At 42.3% G+C, this 13,831-nt stretch overlaps 1 protein-coding gene across 15 annotated transcripts in view; it reads right to left on the bottom strand.

Annotated features, from left to right (window-relative positions):
* Positions 1–12,483, bottom strand: part of ADGRL3 (adhesion G protein-coupled receptor L3) — a 780,724-nt gene extending 768,241 nt beyond the window's left edge. For 7 of the 15 annotated variants that reach the window (XM_075997934.1, XM_075997930.1, XM_075997923.1 and 4 more), the window contains exon 1: positions 11,654–12,479. The gene's annotated coding sequence lies outside the window, so the exon portion shown is untranslated. Of the gene's footprint in view, positions 1–11,653 lie in introns of all 15 variants that reach the window. The other 8 variants (XM_075997928.1, XM_075997922.1, XM_075997924.1 and 5 more) reach the window with 4 other exon arrangements.
* Between the last annotated feature and the right edge of the window lie 1,348 nt (positions 12,484–13,831).

A 13,831-nucleotide genomic window follows, 5' to 3' on the forward strand; every position in this document is an offset into this window, starting at 1 on the left:
AGGACAGATCTCCAGCTGACCTTATACCTAGCAAAACTTGTGTTCATGTTTATTCATTATAAGCCACAATGTTCAGTTTACTTTTCTTTATTGACCTGTTTCACTTTATAGACAAACTTCGTTTACTTTAAATGTGTTTACTGACAATTTACTCCTACTCTTCATACTTGAATTTTAGAATAATAATCCTAATCCCCAATTTTCTTGTTCCATAAGAGGTTTGGTAAGAGTTTTGTTAAGTTGATGCTTTAGATGAACTGAAGACAGTAGAGGTCCGTTCAGAGCAGAACAAGAATCTAAGAAAGTTTATGGGAACATTAATTAGCTGGTGGACTTAATTCATGAATCCCATTCATTGTATAGTTTTGTCTTAATATTGTGTTAAATCCAAAGACATAAGGCAAAGCTGTATGTAAATATTAATAGCTAGTAAATTTCATTATTATTGACAATTTTACTGACCTCAGCTTTTACATATTGGTGTATATATAACAGAGTTAGTAATACTGAAGAATTACCAAATAGTAAAAGTTACTAATTTTACTAATTATATATAACCAAGAGTAACTACAAACTATATGTAACTAAGAGTTACCATTTCTTAAGAATGATTTTCCAAAAAGTTTGGAAGACTAATTACAGAGGGCAAAAATGCATCTGGATCACAGTAACCAAGTAGAAAAAGTCAAACGACGATCATTTATTCTTTGACCTAGTAATTATACTTCAATGAAATCTGTGCTATAGAAACAGAGAATCGGCCAAGCTTTCAACACTTATGTATTCCTGTGACATCGTTTATCCTAGCAAAAAATGACAACTCATATAAGTGAATGTTTAAATAAATCATAATGTATTAACACCATAAAATATTTTATAATATTAAAATGATGCATTCAAAAAATTAATGGATTAGGAAATTGGAGAGAATTATACAAACTCTATACAGTTTAATCTCAATTCCATTAGAACATACATACACACAGTACAGATGTGGATAATATGGTGAAAGTATGAAATAATCTGTGAAAACTCCAGTACACCACTATGATATATTGCGTGATTTCTGTTTTAATTTTATGTCTCTCTATATTTCAAAGGTATTCAATGTCAGCATGTACTATAATCAGAAAAAGATTTCAATATGATCTTCAGAATGTACAATTAGCTATGTTGGGAAGAATGAATGGGAATCAAAATTCAGCCGTGACTAGTACCCAAGTAGAATCTAAACAGCATACATAAATGACATACATTTAGACAGTAACAAAAATTCATTCCTAAATAACATCTACTAAGCTAAGAGAGAATAGCAGGCAAGGAATTAACACAGCATGATTACGAAAACCAAGCATATGGACTAACACATTGCCCTCTGACATTGATACTATGAGTCCCTCATACAGACTGTTCATTCATTTGTAATAAATTAGGTTAATTTCTCACTTATAAACCTAATGCTTTCATAACCCATTTTTTGTTTTTGTTGCTTTATCCTCATCATCCCCTAAATTCAAGCACACACACACACACACACACACACACACACCACTGCTATCTCACTATCATCTATTATTCAAGAAAGGTCTCATTGAATACATGTCTGCTCAGAGGCTCTAAGCAAATTTCATTTCTGAACACTACTGTCTGCAGCCCAGCAGGCTATTCCACCAAGATAAGATCACACATTTAATCAAATGCACCAGAAAAAGAAATACTTGCAAAGTTTGCTTAATAACGTCAAATCATAAAAATACAATGTTGACGGCATACTAATTTTTAGTGCTCTTTCTTCTTTAAGGATTTGCAACAAGGAAGGTCACTGTACATGAAAGTTCTTCTAATTAAGATTTCTATTAACCTTTAAAAATCTCCCAAATTATTTTCATGTTACTCCTTATACTGAGCTGATCCTGAAAATGAAAACTCAATATAACTTTGTTTTGCATATATATAAAACCATAAATTTAGGAGAATCTTAAAGTTATTCAAATAATAGCTTTGAAGCACAACTTTTTCTCAGCTAGTCAAGTGTCAGCATTAAACAGTAACCAGACACTGGTTTTTGTAATAATGGATCTATATTAGACAGCTGTCATTTGAATAACATTATTGGGTACAATGAAGTATATTTTCATGGGATTCTTTAAGCAACTGTAAAGTTATCCATACTCAATTATTTGAAATATCCTGCTTGAGGTAGTTTTGAACACCCTGCCTCTAAAGAGGTTTACTTTAATAACATATTCCCATCAGAAGCATGACAAAATGAGTACACTAGCAAGTGTAAAATAGTTATATGTCTCAAACAGATGGATACATATCTGTAAGCCCATTTTTCTTTTATTTCTATTCACATTTGTTTTATGCTATATTTATCTTCACCTAGTAAGTTCTTGTTTCTTCGGTTTCTTCTGAGATTTTTTCTTCTTTGCACTCACCACTTTTGGTTTAGGAACAATTTGTTCCTTTTCAGTAAGGACCATCTTAATGTGACCAGTGAAGCTCATACATGAGTTAATTCAACCATGAGCACTGTCAGATGGCACACTTGGAGATTCTGTTCACCTGGATATACTGAATGCGTAGATAATCTACATTTAAAACTGTAAGATCAGCATTGTTCTCTCCATGTTTAATCATGTGCAGGAAAAATCCAGCACTCTTTGTGCCACCAAACCTGTGTCCAGCTCCCCTGTTTGGCATTGTACAATGGCAACTCCACCACTGTAGGATGGAATGGTACATGCAGGGTCAATAAAGAGTCACTTTTCAGATATCTGGTGGCTTTTTACTGATGCAGAACCTTGATAATTTGGGCAGTTTCATAGATGACTTGGGTGCCCTTGAAATGAACGTGAAGATTTGAAGCCCTTGATTTGCACGATTTTATTGGGATTTCTTGGTCAAGTAAGTAGGGAATCATTTTCCACAATCACTTTGGCCACTTACAGGAACAGAGTAAACCCATTTTTAATGGATTTTCCTATCCAATTCCTCCCAATGCCCGATTCATCTCAGTTAATAAAGGATCACTACAGTGGACATGAGATATTATCAGGACCTCTTTTTCTGTGAATCTCTCTCCCTTAATTGAGCCTTTTCTTCTTCAAGCTAACTATCTGTCCATCCACAGAGCAACTGCAATTATCCTTACTGACTCCACTAAGCTGGTGATAGTAGTTAGGTATAAAGCTGAGTACCTAATTTGGAATGTGGCAAAAGGGAAAGAACCCAATAGTCAGAGAGATGGAAAAGTGGTAGGCTTGGTAGGTGTTAAGCAACTGAAGCAAAAGCCTAGTGATATTCAAGGTGCTGATTTTTTTTTTTCTGATACCTAGGCAAACCTCCATCCTTCCCCAGGAATCTCTACGTGAAAGCACAGTAACTTCCCAATAAGTTAGCTGAAAGCTAGCTGAAGGAATCTTGGGAATTAAAAGAGAAATAATGAATACATACACCCATTCTACTAAATCTTTTAAGTTGACTTTAAGTATGTATAACAATAGAGATACTCTCAAAATATGCACCATTTTGGAATGACTCTAAAATAATATTTAACTGTCATGCATAAAAATTATTGAAAATGAAAGTGAAATTTAATTGAAATTGCTTAAAACTCAAAAGATGATTGTATATTATTTTAAAGAAAATGGCTACCTAAGCTCTTCTTCCAAAGTCAACTACAGTTAATAATATGATTATAACTCACTGGACAGCCTCAACTGAACATTTAAAGCTGATATAAAGGAGAAAGTCTATAGATACACACATGCCTTGTATTAACACAAAACTATTTCTCAATGGGTTCTTTGTCCACTCCTTGAAGTCATGATCAGTATTCTGAGTCAAGGTTCAAACACCAACCATCAGCCCTTGACAAATCAAGAATACTGAAAATTGGAAAAAACAAAAGGTGTTCAGGAAAACCAGTTGAACCCTTCTACTCTTGCCAGAAATAAAATCTCATACAAAAAGATGACCGTAAGTCAAGACCATTTCCTCTTATCCAAAAGTCTTTGGAAGAGCTCTGAGAAAAGTAAAAGGGGGGAGGGGGAACCCAAAACAAAACAAAACAAGAGACTGTTGAAAACCCTCTTACAGGGTCAGCATCAATGGAATACATTTTAGTATTCAGGTTATCCACCCATGCAGAACATCAAAAACTGGGCTTGAGTCTCTCCACTATTCTCACAGGCTCAGGCTACTGTGGAGCCACTGGGGCTGTCCTGAATAGTAACACACTCTGCCTCTGCGGGATTCGTAAACATCAACACAAGCTGATCAAGGAGGGCGGGGTGGGGGGGAGGTCATTTATCCATGGCTTTCATTGTCTCCAGTCATACTTTAAAACACTTAAGTCTGGTACAATTTAGCAAGTCAGTTTTCAAAGTGCAGTTTATTTTTTCCATTCATTTTTACCACCTACTATGTTGTACCCTATCCTTTCTAACACACATGCTGGATAATTATAAAGTCACACATCTTAGTAACTTCTGTTATTGGCAACTGCCACTGAAATACAGATGTTAATGCCAACATTTGCACTTATTTGAGACTTTCAATACTTCTAATATTTAAAGCAATGTGGGGATCTGAATTGTACGGGTTTATCCGCATTTATAGCAATCCTATGAGGACTTGAAATTTGAGACTATAAATCTTTTAAAAATATGAGCATCCTTAAATCTTGGAAGTTTATGGTGATGACTTGATTTGGTTACAACATCAGAGAACACTCTCATGTAGTTAAAGCTTAAGAAGCTGTTGACACCATGTGAAAAGATGATCAAGTGTTTAATTTAAAATGTCTTAAGTGAAATTGTTATTTTCATTTTATACCTGATTTAAAAGCCAATCTTTAGACACAGTCGTTGGTGGTTGTCAAAAATATATTTGTCAGGATTATGATTTTTGGTGGGGAAGTAGTAGCAGAGCCTAACATTTATTTAAGATTAAGAGGAACAGTTCAAAAATAGGTACTTAAAAGGTTGAAAAAGAAGAGAACATAGGAGAGACAAAATACAAAATCTTTCTCAACCACCTAAGACACTGCTATTGACATTCGTAACTCATCAAAAACTCTTCACTTAAGAAAATATTTGATTTAGCTAAATGTTCTTCATATCATACAAGGACATTTCTAATAACACTATAACAGGGACCATGCATTAAATGCTCACACTACCAGGTACTTTAATAGTTACTTCCTGTTCCTCACTCCAAACAGGCAACATGGATTTCATTATCTCTATTTTACAGATAGAGATGACAAATCTAGAAACTTGCACAATTGAGGTTGTATTCAAGGGACTCAGTCCAAAGGCCATGTCTGAGAAGTTCATAGCTAAAAACAATGCCCAGCTATGCCCATCTATGGAGTACAATTTAGTTTCTACAGCACTGAGTCAGGATTAACCAAAGTGCTGGAGGAGATTAAGTAGCTATAAGTACTAAATTCATAGTGACAGGCCTGGGACAGAAATTATAACTAGACACAGACTAACCCCCCAAAATATATATGATTTGTAAATACATCTAGAATTTAAACTTTTCAAACAGCCATCAAAACCCCATTCAGAAGTATTACAGTTCCCCAGTTAAACTGCAGCCATCTAGTAAAGCTATCTGTATGTGGAGCTTCTTTTACTAGTTAGGATATCACCACGCACAAACTGAACTACAGTATATAATTACCCCAAGGATCCTTTTCACTGAAAATGGCCTGTTGTGGTGCTTAGATAGTGATTAACAGATTAAGAGTGTAGTGAGTTGTCTTGATATCACTTCAGAAAAGTGATTTCCTCCCTAATAATTCCCAAGATACATAAATATTCAATTAGGGTCTTTGAAATCTAGTTTTAATTGGGCATTCATACTCACTACCCAACTTGAAACTTAGCTCAAGCTAACAAAGGTGTTTTATTAATTCTTCCCGTATAAAAATACCAATAACCCTTCATGAGTTTTAAAGTGCAAGTATAAAATAAAAAACCCAGATGTTTTATATGAAACTTTTAAATTTACTAACATTTTAAGACATACTCTATAAAATAATCATGTAAACATAATTGCATATCTGAATCACATGGGGAACTGGTGAAAGTTTCCTAAGACCCCCTCATGAGACCTAATAATGATAATAATCACAGCAGCAATAATTACATTCTTGTTATGTAGCAGGAACTGTTTTAAGCACTTTGTATATATTTACCCATTAAATCTTTACAATAATCTGCAAATTAGGTAAAATTGTTAAACCTATTAAAACATATCAGGAAATCGAGGCTTAGATCAAGAATCTTGTCCAAAATCAAATAGATTAAACCTAGGCAAATACACTCCAGAGTCCCCTTCCCTTCACCTCTACACCATTCTGCTTTTCTAGATATCAGAATATCTAGATCCAGGGCCTAGTTTTTAAGTTTTCTCCTTGTCTCCTCTGCAGCCATCCCAGAGCCATCAGCAGATGATGCTAAAGATCTGCAGCTTTAAAGTTTCCACTTCACTAAATGGGGACCAAAAACCAAAAAACAAACTTTCCTCATTGGATTTTTAGGAAACAAAATACTGAAAATGCCAAATAATTAATAAATCAAAGATAAAAAAGTATCCAACCTGCCTATGTTTTTTTGTTTTTTTACAGCTTGAACATCCAGTTTTCTCATCGTAGATGGCTCCTTGTGTGGTCAGATGGATGACATTTCCGAGTATAAGGAGGCAGATCTTGAAAAGGTCTACTTAAGCAGTTCTCAGACTTCCTGGTCCCAGGACTCTTTTATACTCTTAAAAATTAATGACCTAAAGTGACTTTTGATTACGTTGTCTATAACTATCAACATGTATTAATAAACTGGGAAAATTCTAACACAAAAAATACACAAGCCCACATGCCATAAGCAACCGAAGCAATGATGTCATCACACATTATACATCTTCTAGAAAACTCCACAGTACACTTCATAAAGAATGAGTGAAAGGCAAATAATGCCTCTGCATTATTATGAAAATGTTTTCTTTCCACAGATCCTCTGAAACGGTGTCAGAGATCACAGAGTTTCCCAGAACACACTTGGAGAACACTGATGTAAGATCATTATCTGCTCTACAAAATAACTGACATAGAAGTTTTACCAGACAGAAATATTCAGTTGGGCCATTTATTTTTCCATCTCAAAGACAGTTTTGAAAACAAACAGGATTACAATTCACAGTAGTCCATTTAAAGTCCTGAATAATATGGACGAAATTTTAACTTCTAATCTCAGTAAGTAATCACTCTTATGAAAACATTCATTAAAACTAAGTTCTTGTTTCTAATGTCAATAGGCAATGCATGATTTATTGAGATCTACAGAACCTGTTATAGTCAAATACAGAAAGAACTGTCCCCTTTCACCCACCTCTCTCAAAATAGAGAAGTTCAATTAATTCAGAGTGGGACTAATTTTTTTCTTCTATTTTGTACTTGTGAATGAATGAGCACATTTCACAATTCTAAGACAAAAATTATACCTGGTTACTTATGCAGTAGTAGAGTTAATTTTACTGGGCCACATTGACTCTCAAACCAGGGTAATGACATTAAAGAGTTTGGTGAAAAACCTGCATGTCTTAAGATTCATAAGTGCTATTTCAAGGCATGCTCACACTATATCAAATGTCAATAAACATCAATATCAAAATTACAGTGAATGAAAAATCTAGATCTGTCTCTCCGTTAATCAACAACTTCCTAGTGGCCCCCACCCCCACAGACACACAGAAAGAAAAAAAACATCAGCAGGACCTTTCAAGTGTGTAAGTTTTTTTTTATTATAAAATAGGATATTCTATAAAGAGATGCATTTTTGCATAAAAGAAAAACATAAATGCAATAGTAATCTAAGTGTAAATATGTCCTTGAGGGCAAACAAAAGCTAAATTACAATATAGCCTGAGTCTTTAGGGTTCATCCCTAAGTGAACAAATGCACATTTTGAATGTAATGCAAATCTAAGAAACAGAAGGCAAAATAGCCATTTGCCAAACTTAAAGAATCATCTCCCTTTAATTCCAAACGCTCTAGCCATTCACACCATGCTAAATTAAGGCTGCACACCATTTCTTAAAATCACTGATCCTAAATATGAAAATCACAATCAGCTTTCCTCGCTGATTTCTGGGCCAAAATGCCCCACTTCTAACAGTAACTGTCACTTCTACTTGGCAGCCCTTTTCAAAGAGAGTTTCAATGCTTAAAGTGGTCCAAATCAAATCTGAAAAACAATTCAGTTTTGCATTATATTATTAATATTTGACTAACTTAAATCCTTGTGATTTTATAGTCTTTTTGTCTACTATTTATGATTCTCTTGGATATAGCTCACAGAAGAATGAAAGGTAAATCAGGTCCATAAAAAAAAAAAAATTGCCTTTCCTAATTGGTAGAAACAATGCCAGGCACAGTAGCCGCAGCCAGTAAGTGCCATACTTGCTATTATTCCCTGTGGAAAGGAATGTTTAAATCTACAAAATGTAAGCAGATCATGATTAAGGAAATCATTTCTGAAAGACTTTTCATTCATATTTTTGAGGAGGACTTTCAGTCTGAGGGATAATCACACCAACCAACCTAAAATGAGACATCAAAAGCATTTATCCATCAGGCAAATCACATGCTGGCATATCACTCTTCAGGCCAGGGATGCCTGATGCAACCTAACATCTCTATCTAAAAAAAATTAAATAGTTTACATAAACCTTTGCATTAATCATTCCTCCTACTCTGGGTTTGTAGAAATAGTCCAGTCAACCGGATATGCCAATGGAGCAGGTTATTGAACATTAAGTGATAAAAAAGTGCTGTGGAATGGCATTCAAACACTCTGACACATTCACCTTCAGCTAAAGACAGCACAAACACTGACAGACACAGTTCTAATGACATCAGGACCTGTGGAATGTATGACTGCTAGGAAACACATGCTGCTAGGAAACAAAGAACAGATCTGATCAAATCTTCTAATGTAAGGACTGGGAATCATTGTGATTAGATCTTCTAAAATGGAAGGACAAGTGTTCTTTAGTCCTCAGTAAATTTGCAAGTGTAAAGACTAACACATGCCACCTAACAAATACATGAAGCTAGATACTCGTGAATTAAATCATAATTCTCTAAGTTTTCTATTAAGGTGACAGCTGCTAGCAATATCTCTTATAAAAATATAACTTACTCAAAGTCAGGCATCAATGATTAAGTATTTGTGTTTTGCAACCTAAGCTTTTTCAAGCAGTTAAGTCCAAGAAATAAAGAAAAAAGAAAAGAAATTATTGTACCTGAAAACAAAGTACCCCTTTACATTTACGGTGCTATACTTTTTTAAACAAAATAGGACACAGCCATTTGAAACAAACACCAAACAGAGCTAATCCAGAACTAAGGGATTTGATACCTTTTAATTATCTTTTAATTATTGAAATTAAGAAGCAGTTTAGCTTGTAAAATTAACAGTTTATAAGCTGTCTTTATCTTTGTACATTCTTTACCCTTGCTTCAGTTACAAAAAAAAAAAAAAAGATTGGGTGAAACAGAACTGAGAAATTTCAATACAAATATCCTCTTAACTCCTACACAAATTATCTGCTATCCTCTTTTAGTGATACTATAAAAGAGCTGACAATTCTATTTGTAATCCACATACAGATAAACTGGGTGCCAGAAGTCCAGATTATTTAGTACCATTACAGATGGAAAAATATACCAGGGAAATCTGACTAAACTCTGTTTAATCTCATGGGGAAATACAGGAAAGTCTCCAAATGAAAAATTACTAAAGAAGTGTTTCTTTGCAGATTCTACGATGACATTCTTTAACTAGTGATGATAGCCCATATGACACTAAAATTAGCAGACTGCCTATTTACTTCAGAGCAAAACACAGAAGGCAATTTTTCCTTCCTGCCAGAGTCTATGCGTCTCCTCATTTCCCCAGCAGCTGGCTGGAAGGATGTAAAATCAGAGGTGCAAGGCGGCTTATACTTCCTAATGAGTAATCCAGCCAGGAAAGTAAACACAACAGACACCAATAGGTTGGGCTCTGAAGGAGACGGTGGCAGGGGCGCTTACACCGTTGTTTACAATGTGCTCTAACTACCGCAGGCAAGGATCACAGGCAGACACAGGGAGGAGACACCCCGAGGTGGCTCGCCAGCCTCCAGTTAGCCCAACTGCTATGGTATCTCTGGCCATAAATAAAAGCAGCGCAGGTTTCTATGGGAGCGAGGAAAGTGGCCAGAGCATTCCAGGGACCAGGTGTTACACTGGTTTGACTCGATTATTTCAATCTGCTAGGGAGATGACTACCTTATGAGGTCCTCGTAAAGGCCAATCTGGGGTGCGTCGAGCGCTGCACCAGCCACTCTCACGCGCCTCACGCATCTCGCTGAGCTGCGCCTCTCCGGGGGAGAGGGGACACTGTGAGGCTTTCTTGCAACCCTGTGGGGGGCCCGGTGGCGTCCTCAAACCAGATTTTCCAGTTAAGCGGATCCCAGCTGATTTCAATAAGCCAGCTCAGCTCCAGTAGTCTCAGCTCTGCCATCCCCGCAAATATCCCCCTGCCTTCCCCGGGGCGCACAAACACACACAGAGAAGCACACGCCGACCCCGCTGCCAAGTAACCCTGGTGGAGGAGGTCGCCCTCACCCCTACGCGCACACACACCCACCTATGCTGCTGGGGGCCTGGCACGCTAAGCCTCTGAGCTCCGACGTGGGGCTGGCGGCTGGGTCGCAGCAGCACTGACGCTCCGCTGCAACCCGGAGCCTTCTCCTCCTGCTCCCGAGAGGCGCGCCGAGGTGCCTTCCCCTCTACCTGTAACCCGCCAACCGCGACCACCGGAGCTCTGCCCACCCCGCCCCGGCGCCGCGGCCGCCCGGATTCGTGCAACACCGCCGCCCCCCGCCCAGTGCCCACTACCAGCCAGCACAGCCCGGGCCACCCACGAAAGTAGCAGCTTTCTGCAGCCAAACCCGCCTAACAAAGCCTCGGCACGCAGGTCTCCGCCAAACTGCCGCGAAGGGGACACGACAGGCGGGGTGCAGGGAGGCAGCGCGGCTCAGCGACTCGGGGGCGCGACCCGGCAACCGCCGCCACATCGGATGCTCCAGGCCGGCGTCGAGGGAGGACCACGCCGGGCTCGCCGCCCTGCATTCTCCACCGCCCAGAGCCCAGCTCCTCACCCAGTCCCTGTCCGTCCTCCAGCCCGCTCCCGCCTCCAGCGGCACCAGCTCCCGCCAGGCGGGGAAAAGGCACCCCCTCGTCCGCTTTCTGCCCCCACCGGGGGAAGGCACCGGGGGGAGAGGGGAGGAAAAATTCCCGGGGTGGAAATCGTCCCTGTTCCCCAGCGTGTGCGGCGGCCAATGTGCCGGGTCCCCTCTTCCCTTCGTCCCCCGTGGCCGCCAAACCGCCTAATGGCTGGGAAACCTCGAAACCGTGCCAAACCCGGGCGCCCACCCGCCAGGAAGCTCCCTTCCCGCCCCGCATCACGATCGGATGAGTATGCGTGAGGGCGAGTGTGCGAAGGGAAGGGCGAGTGTGCGTGGACCCCGCACCCCCTCGCTTGCCCGCCCGGCCGGGGCGACCACTGTCACCAAGAGTGCGAAGAACAAATACCTTTCGTAACCGCCAGCGCCTGAGCTCGTCCCATCAGTTGCTCAACAACCTGCAGGCGGGTGCAGTTTCCACAATCCAGCCATCGAGCCCGGGGCAAAGACGGGCCGGCCCCAGCGCGGACACCCCCGCCACGCGCGGCAAAGAACGACAATCAAGGCGCAGAGAAGGCAGCAGGAGGGTGGAGACCCCAGTCCAGGAAACAACAACAAAAAGTCTCTCTCCCCTTTCTTCAGCTACACAGCCATGGAGAGAGGGAACAGGGAACGGGAAATAAAGAGCCAAACGCTGGTCTTCCTTTACGTTTCCGCGCTTCACACGCCCCAAGGGGGCAAAAGCAGAGCGAAGAGAAAGGAGGGTTCAAATGTCTCTCCCAGTCCACAGTTGCACAACTTCGGAGTCAGGCTCTGTCTCCGGCAGCAGCCCGGGGACCCCGGCGGCAGCGATTAACATGCGGCAGTCATAGCTGGGGCTGCTTCTCCTCCTCCTGCCGCCGCTGCTGCTGCTTAAGAAAAAACGCTGCTGGAGAGACCAAAAATCTTCCACCATCCCCCCAGCCGATCTTTATATCCAGTTCTCCCACCCCACCCCCCTTCTCTTTCTTCTTCTTCTTCCTCGTCCTCCCCTTGCCGCCTCGGAGCGGGAGCGATGGAATAGGTAGGGGAAGCCGCGAAGGCCAGGGGTGGCTGCTCCGCCAAACCGTCCTCCTCCTCCTCCTCCTCCCGCGGTTCTCTCCGCGCCGAGGGTCCCCTCTCGCGCCCGCAAGCTGCGCCGAGAGCCGAGGCGAGCGCCACGCAAACTCCTTCCCGGGTGCGCGGCGGGGGCGCGCGGGCAGAGCGGGCGCCGGGCCGCCGAGGGCTGGGTCCCGGGGGCCGGCGAGCCCCGAGCCCGGGGGCAGGCCGATTAGCTCGCCGGCCGGGCCGGGCAGCTGCGGGCATGCGGGAGCTTCATCGCGCGGCCCCGGGCTCCGCGCCGCCGCCGCTGTCTCTTCGGTCCTTTCTCTTCTTCGACTCCCCAAGAGCGAGCGAGGCACGGGCGCTCTCCAGACACGCACACTCACGCGCACACACGCGCGAGCTCCTGCCAAAGCAAACCGGGCGCCCCGCGCGCGCGCACACCCGGAGGAAGAGGACCGAGGCAAAAAGAGAAGAAAGAAAGGGGAGGGGGCGAGTCACAGGCGGCGGCGGGGGCAGCGGCAGCAGCTGCCGGAGCGGAGGCAACGAGCAGTCCGAGAAAAGCCAGCAGCGGCGTCGGCGGCGCCCACCCGGACCCGCCGCAGCGTCTGCATCCCCGCTCCTGGGAGCTGGAGCGAGCGGCGCCGGGCCGGCAGGCGCAGGGGCGACGCGCGGGGAGCCGGGCAGAGCGCGGGCGCGCGTGGGCCGTGCAGCCTGCGCGCGGCGGACGGAGCCGGGGCCCGAGCCGAGGCCAGAATGAGCCGCGGTCGGGCGGGCAAGCTGGGAGAGCTCCGAGAGCCGGGGAGGGGGCTCGCGCCAGGGAAAGGGGTGGCCGGCAAAACCCGGATCTGGAGTGCTCGCGGGCTCCGCGGCGCGGGCTCCACCTAGCAGCTCTGCAAACGCTTGGAGGTGGGAACGAGAGGGCTGCTACAAGAGGCTTCCCTTTCAGGGTTTGTCAGACAAAGGGTACCTCTCCAGCGGCTTCCAGGCACGCCTGCATGTCTTTCTCTCTCTTCCCTCCTCTGTCTCTTCTCTCTGTTCCGTCCCTCCCTCTCTCCTCTTATCTTCCTCTCCCACACCGCCCTAGGTGAGTAAACGACATCAGGTGAAAGTCCTGCCAGTCTCTCTCTCGCTCTTTTTCTTTTTTTGCAGGTGCATTTAATTCTATATTTTCATTATGCAGGTACCGAGTCCCAAAACGTTTCTTGCCTTTGGTCCATGTTACATTCCTTCAAACTTAACGGGCAAGTTCATTGCAGAGTTTAAAGTATCCTTCTCTGGTAATCGGGCGTGGGTATCCAATGATTTTACAACATCAATAAAAATTACCATAATAGATATAGAAATGTGCGGATTCCAAAGCCATGCCTTCTGATAGAAGAAAAGTCTGCTCAGGTTAACTCAATGACCTTGGTCAATTACTGAACCTCTTTCTGCCTTTTTTGTATATGAGAGTGTTAAGTAGATAATTTCTAAGGTCTTTCTTGCTCTAAAATATGATTTTAGA

Source organism: Microcebus murinus, chromosome 26, assembly GCF_040939455.1.
Source record: "Microcebus murinus isolate Inina chromosome 26, M.murinus_Inina_mat1.0, whole genome shotgun sequence".
NCBI lineage: Eukaryota > Metazoa > Chordata > Mammalia > Primates > Cheirogaleidae > Microcebus > Microcebus murinus.